Below are 6,502 nucleotides of genomic sequence, written 5' to 3' on the forward strand. Positions count from 1 at the left end.
TTGAAACCTAAAAGAAGAAATTGTTACAGATATTATATAAGAGAACTCCATTTTGTAGTCTTTGGTGGCAAAATGGGACGTGACAATAATGTAGCAACTTTAGGTGCCTTTTAAAAGAAGTACTTTCTATGTAAGGCACTAACATCCTGCAATCCATAGTTGGTGGCAGAAGTTAAGATGCTGCTTTTAAAAAAAATCTAAATCTTTAATCCCTCATAGTACTTATAAAAGTAAGAGCAACTGGATTCTTTGATTTGTGAAAGTGAAAGCCCCCATATCCTTTTATTTAGTAATAAGTGCCTCATCACATTTGATCTGTGATGAGGCACAAAAGAATAGAACTTCAATATGAACATCACACAGAACCCTCACCATTCATTTTTTTGTTCCATGGGGCCACTGCTTTCAGCTGTTAAAAGTACTTCTTTTATATCATTTTCTGAAGTTGTTACCTTTACTTAAAAGCTTTCCAACTGTCCATGAATTTTGCAACTACCATAAATCAGGTGACAGCTTAATCCTAGAAAATGTTCTTTTGCTCTTATTATTATTTTTTTATAGTGCCAGATGTTTATTCCCACCCCCAAGTGGGACTGCTCACCTACACAACACACAGGAGTTGGCACCAGGGAGGAAAACTACACCCCTGGCCTTCGGACAGGACAAGGCTCTTTCCCAGCCCTTGGCCCCATGTACGAGATGGGAGAGGAGGATGACTTTTCTTTTCTGTGGACAAGCGGGGACTGAGGGGCCCATGAGCAAACCCCACTCTTCTACCTCTCAGCCAAGAAGAAGCCATCTTGGTGACATGTCTTGTTCCAATTATTATAGTAAGTGGAGAAGGGATGGTCCCAACCATTACAGGTGTACATGGTAAAGGAGAGGTACAGTTTGGATTAGGCCATAAGAAGGGGCAGGTGATACCATCAGAAGCATGTGTGGGGGCGGGGAGAGGGAGGAGCAGTTATTGGGCTTCTGAGCTTCACAGTCCTTGGCATAGCAGGAAGAGCAGGGAGATGGATTTGGGGCTTGTTGTTTGGCATTGTTTATGTCCGCAAATTCAGGCTTGAGGGATGCACTGCCCACGAGGAAGCCATCCATGTCAGGCTGGCTTGCCAGCTCCTTGCAGGTTACCCAGTCACAGAACCTCCATAAATGATGCGGGTGCACTGAGCTACTGCATCAGAGACATTGCACTTAAGCCATCCCCGGAGCTTTTCGTGTACTTCCTGGGCCTGCTGGGGTGTTGCAGTCTTGCCTGTACCAATGGCCCACACAGGCTCATAGGCCAGAACAACCTTGTTCCAGTCCTTCACGTTATCTGCGATGACCTTGGTTCAAAAACCACCTTCTCAGTGATGCCAGCTTCCCTCTCATCTAGCTTCTCCCTAAAGCAGGCGATCACTCCAAGTTCCTCAGCCAGGGCATGGGCCACTTTCTGCTCAATCAGCTCATCTGACTCCCCAAAGACCTGCCTTCTCTCCAAGTGCCCCAGGGCTACCCATGTGGCTCCACAGTCTTTGATCATGCCAGGGATGATCTCCCCAGTAAAAGCCCCATTAGTCACTCTGTAGCAGTTCTGGGCGGCCACAGCAATCTTGGGATCTAGCTTCTGCCTGGCGAAGTCAATGTAGGCCATGGGGGGTGCACAAACCACCTCTGTGTCGGCTGGCACCTTGGCGGCGTTCAGAGTGGTGATGAGTTCCCCCAGAGTCCTCTTCCGCCCATTCATCTTCCAGTTCCCCTGATGAAAAACTTCCTGGAGGGCGCCATGGCGCTTAAGCTGACTGACTGAAGGTCAGTATCCTGCTCTTATTATTCTTAAGAACATCAAGTACCTAGGATAAAATAACAATACCATCACGTAGTGACCCTACCAGAAAAATTATATAAGTGTACAATTTTTTCAGAATTCAATCAGTAATCATATTTTAACTTCATAATTCTCTATGTTCAATAGGATAAAACTAGTACAAAATTGTTTTGTATATTTGCAGGTCTATCATTTGATGCATACACATTTAAGATAATTATGCCTTCTTGAAAGATTGTTCCTTGTATCATAATATTATATTCCTTAATGCCTATGGCAATCTTATTTGCTCTGAATACTACTTAATTTGAATACTATCTATTCTTAATACTACTTAAAAAAATACTACCTATTTTTTTTTCTAAATTAATATTTTTGTGATATGCCTTTTCTATCATTTTACTTATAATCTGATTATCCTATCTAATAAAGAGGGAATATGCTAATTGACTGCCCGCTCTCAAAGATGGCAGTGCCCACAGCCAATAAGGAGGGAATATGCTAATTGACTGCCCTGCCCTCAAAGATGGCAGTGCCCACAGCCACAAGATGGCTGCGCCCAGTCCCCTCAGCCCCGCCGCCTACCTCCGGAGCTCCCCAGTCCCCTCAACCCCCCAGCCACCCAGGTCCGCCCAAGGCTCAGGTAACCAGGGCCGGCCGAGGCTTGCGCTGGGTGTGATAGGGAGTCACCTTCCCCTGATCACTGGGTCGCCTCCCACCCCTGAGGGCTCCCAGGCTGTGAGAGAGGACAGGCCTGGCTGACGGACGCCCCCTGCAGTGCATGAATTTTCATGTACCGGGCCTCTACTCCTATATAATAAAAGGGCAATATGCAAGTAGACCGAACAGCAGAACAACCAAACAACCAATCAAAGTGTAATATGCTAATATGCTAATGATATGCCATGGCTGCTCAACTGCTTGCTATGATGTGCACTGACCACCAGGGGGCAGACATTCAAGGCACAGGCATGGAAACATGGAACAGACTGATAAATCTCAGAGGGAAGGGGGAGAGGGGAAGGCTGGAAGAGATTAACCAAAGATCTTATATGCATACTAGAGGCCCAGTGCATGGATTCGTGCACCAGTGGGGTTCCTCAGCCTGGCCTGTGGGGATCAGGCTGAAACTGGTAGTCCAACTTCCCCCAAGGGGTCCTGATTGTGAGAAGGTGCTGGCCCGGCCAAGGGAACCCACCAGTGAATGAATCCGTGCACCTGGCCTCTAGTGTCCTTATATTTGAAGTTAATGTATTTAGTGAACAGATAGTTGGATCATGTGTTTAAATTGACTCTACTGATATCTGTCTTTTAGTTGGTGTATTTAAATATTTACATTTAATGTAATTATTAATATCTAGGGTTTAATTTGGCATTTTATTTTTGTTTTTTTTTGTTGTAGTTTTTGTTCTTATTTTATATGTTACCTACTTTCTTGTGAGCTACCTAAACATTTGTTAAAGTTTAATTTTTAAATTAAATTATATTTTATTTGTTTACAATGTTTATTAGAATTATATTTGTGTAGCATGTAGCATTTATATTGTTTTATTCTGGGTATTACTTTCTAATATATTTTAATCTAATAAATTAGAGGTATGGAGTAGAAAATAAATACCAGTATAAGCTGTTTTGCTCATTGTATAATAACCTAAACAAATTAGAACAGAGGATGCCCCATACAAAACAACACACAAAAAATGTAGAGATACAGGCGTTCCCTTAGGCAAGGCTGAAGATTTCAGTCTCTGGTATTTGGAATATAGGCGTTAGTCTTTATCTATTGGGTGGAATAAAGAGTGTGTGGCACTATATAGTATAAGTGGACCCACACAGTTCAAACTTGCATTCTTCAAGGATCAAATACATTGTATGTTAAATAAAATTTTACATATATAATTTTGATGTTTTCATCTTCCTATAATTAAGCCTTTGAAAAATTACTTTACCTCATTTGGTAGTAAAAAGTGAACTTAAACTATTTGTTCAACTTCTTATTTATAATAAAACCTGGGAAATTGTAAAAATTTAAAGGATGTACCATTCAAAATATTTAAGATAAAAACTTTTGTTTTGTTATGCTAATTGCAAAGAGAACACTTTGATAATTAGTTAATTTATATTGGGTGCCCATAATTGTACAATGTAGAAAAAGTGCAGCAAAAAGGTAAAAAGATGCTGAGATGAAGTTACAAATTAACATTCTCAAATCAGATATTCATTTATCTCTTACTCAATAGCATAAGTTAAATGAATAGCATAAATGGGATATTATTAAAATGTTAGATTATAACTTTGAAAATGTTGTTACATAAAAAGAATAACTAGATAATGCATAAGTAATGCAGGGAATGGTGGTAAAACAATTATTTTGTAACAATGTATTTGAGAAGCTCTTGCTTATTATTTTTTGTTGAAAAGCTTTCTAACTTTCCTGATAGTTTTATAATGATAACTAGTTATTTTCTCATGTGTATTTTATTAAGGATGTAGTTTTACTCATGCTATCCATATATTATTTTAACCGGTAACCTGAATATATGTTTATACATAATTTTTTTAGAATTTAAAAAAATGCATAATCATGCATTTATGTTTCCTAAAATGCTCAGTACATATGCCTATGCATAGATTTATACACATGCATATATGAATGAATACACTTATGTTTATGCATGTTCATAATTCTGCTCATTTAATAAAATATTACTATACAATGTGTAGTCACTGCAACTTTCTTTTTTATTATCACTACATTTTATTTTTAGATGCATTCTAAATCTGTATTTTCTCTGCTCTATGATATTTCATATGCAAATATACTACCAAGTATATAGCCAGTCAGTGCCTGGAACAGTTTTTATTCTATCACTGTGGAAACATTAGTATCCCTATGAGGAATCATTGGTAATGAAGTGCAAAAATTTCATAAGCTTTAATACTCTAATAGTGGAATTATTGCTTCTTGGGATATACAGGGTGGGACAAAAGTAAGTTTATAGTTGTTCATACGGAAAATAATACAATAATTAATGGAACCAACATCAAAAGTCCAAAACATACATTGATGTACATAATATCCACATTTGCAAAAAAGCATTTCTTTCTACTTCTTTCACTTTCAAATTTTCAAGTAGATTAAAAATTATAAAATCAGCCACAAGTGTTAATTTGTATTTTATATTTTTGTAATTTTTATAATTTTATGATTTTTTTCAAATTCCAGTAATTACTAATAAATAGAAGTAGAAATGCATTTTGAAGTGGTCCTTCTCAAATCTGGACCTCTAAATTCTAAATAAGTTCCAATATTAAAACTGTAAACAAAAAAGTATAAGTTAAAGTTATATTCTATATTGCAATTCATGGCTGTTTTCATTTGCTGTGACATAAAAATAAAAATATGGAACTATGACTTTTAACCATGTGGCAAGGCAAAACTTTGGTACTGCTCAATCAATCTAGATGACTTTTGGTAATTTTGGAATGAGCGGGAGGGGGAGGAAGAAAGAAAGAGAGAGAGAGATCTATTGACGTATGTAATATTTTGGGGAAAAGATTTTCTTAAATGAACCATTCATCTGCAAGACACAGAACGTAATCAATGGAGCTGAAATAACAATGTGGTTTCATATAAGGATAACATGTGAAACCCTTAGAGACAAAAGGAAATAGATTTGAATACATTCTGAGCTGGAGAGTCACGGTGAAGCTTTTCTCTCCTTTTCTCTCCATTATCTTCTTTCCTTAGTCTCTTCCCTATTTCAAAGTGCCAATATTTAATCTTCTTTCTCTGGAGACTGCTTCAACTGCCCATTGAATGGCTTAAACAAAGTCTATTATGATCACACCAAAGAGAAAACCTCAGCCATTGGAAGTTAGTTATCTTTGTGCTCAGTGCTGCAATTACCTGTCTTTGTGTACATGTTCAAAACATTAATGATACTGATGCAATTGTTCTGCATTGAGCCAAATATACCACCAGATTTCCATGAGTTGTAGAAGTCAAAGCTATTTCAGCTCTCCTATTCTACAACTGAGAGTACAGCTTGTTCTCTAAGAAAAATTAATGTACATGAGTGAACCAAGTTTTTAACACCTGCTAAAAACTCTTAGGTGGTCCTGGCCAGCATGGCTCAGTGGCTGAGTGTTGTTCTATGAAACAGGAGGTCACGGTTCAATTCCTAATCAGAGCACATGCCTGGGTTGTGGGCTCCATCTCCAGTAGAGGGCGTTCAGGAGGCAGCTGATCAATGATTCTCATCATTGATGTTTTTCTCTCTCTCTCCCTCTTCCTTCCTCTCTGAAATCAATAAAAATATATATCTTTTAAAAAAAATCTCTTAGGTGGGTTAGAAGTCATAAATTATTTTTATTTTACATAAAAACTGATACATAAAAACTATGTTTATTTCTCAATTTGCTAACCACATTGAAAATAGAATATGTATTTTGAAAATGCCAGTTTGTCTGCTAATATATAGTACTCTCATATGCTTTTAATCCTTTTATTTCATATTATAAATTGCTATACATTAATTTTATTTTAACTACTTAACCTATATTTTTATTTATTTTTTAAATATATCTTTATTGATTTCAGAGAAGAAGGGAGAGGGAGAGAGATAGAAACATCAAGGATGAGAGAGAAACATTGATTGGCTGCCTCATGCACACCCACTCTTGGAT

General features: G+C 37.5%; 1 pseudogene; it reads right to left on the reverse strand.

Annotated features, from left to right (window-relative positions):
* Window positions 1-858: 858 nt before the first annotated feature.
* On the reverse strand, window positions 859-1,800 carry LOC102442266 (annotated as a pseudogene).
* Window positions 1,801-6,502: the final 4,702 nt, after the last annotated feature.

The sequence above is a fragment of the Myotis lucifugus genome, unplaced genomic scaffold (assembly GCF_000147115.1).
Source record: "Myotis lucifugus unplaced genomic scaffold, Myoluc2.0 scaffold_149, whole genome shotgun sequence".
Lineage (NCBI taxonomy): Eukaryota > Metazoa > Chordata > Mammalia > Chiroptera > Vespertilionidae > Myotis > Myotis lucifugus.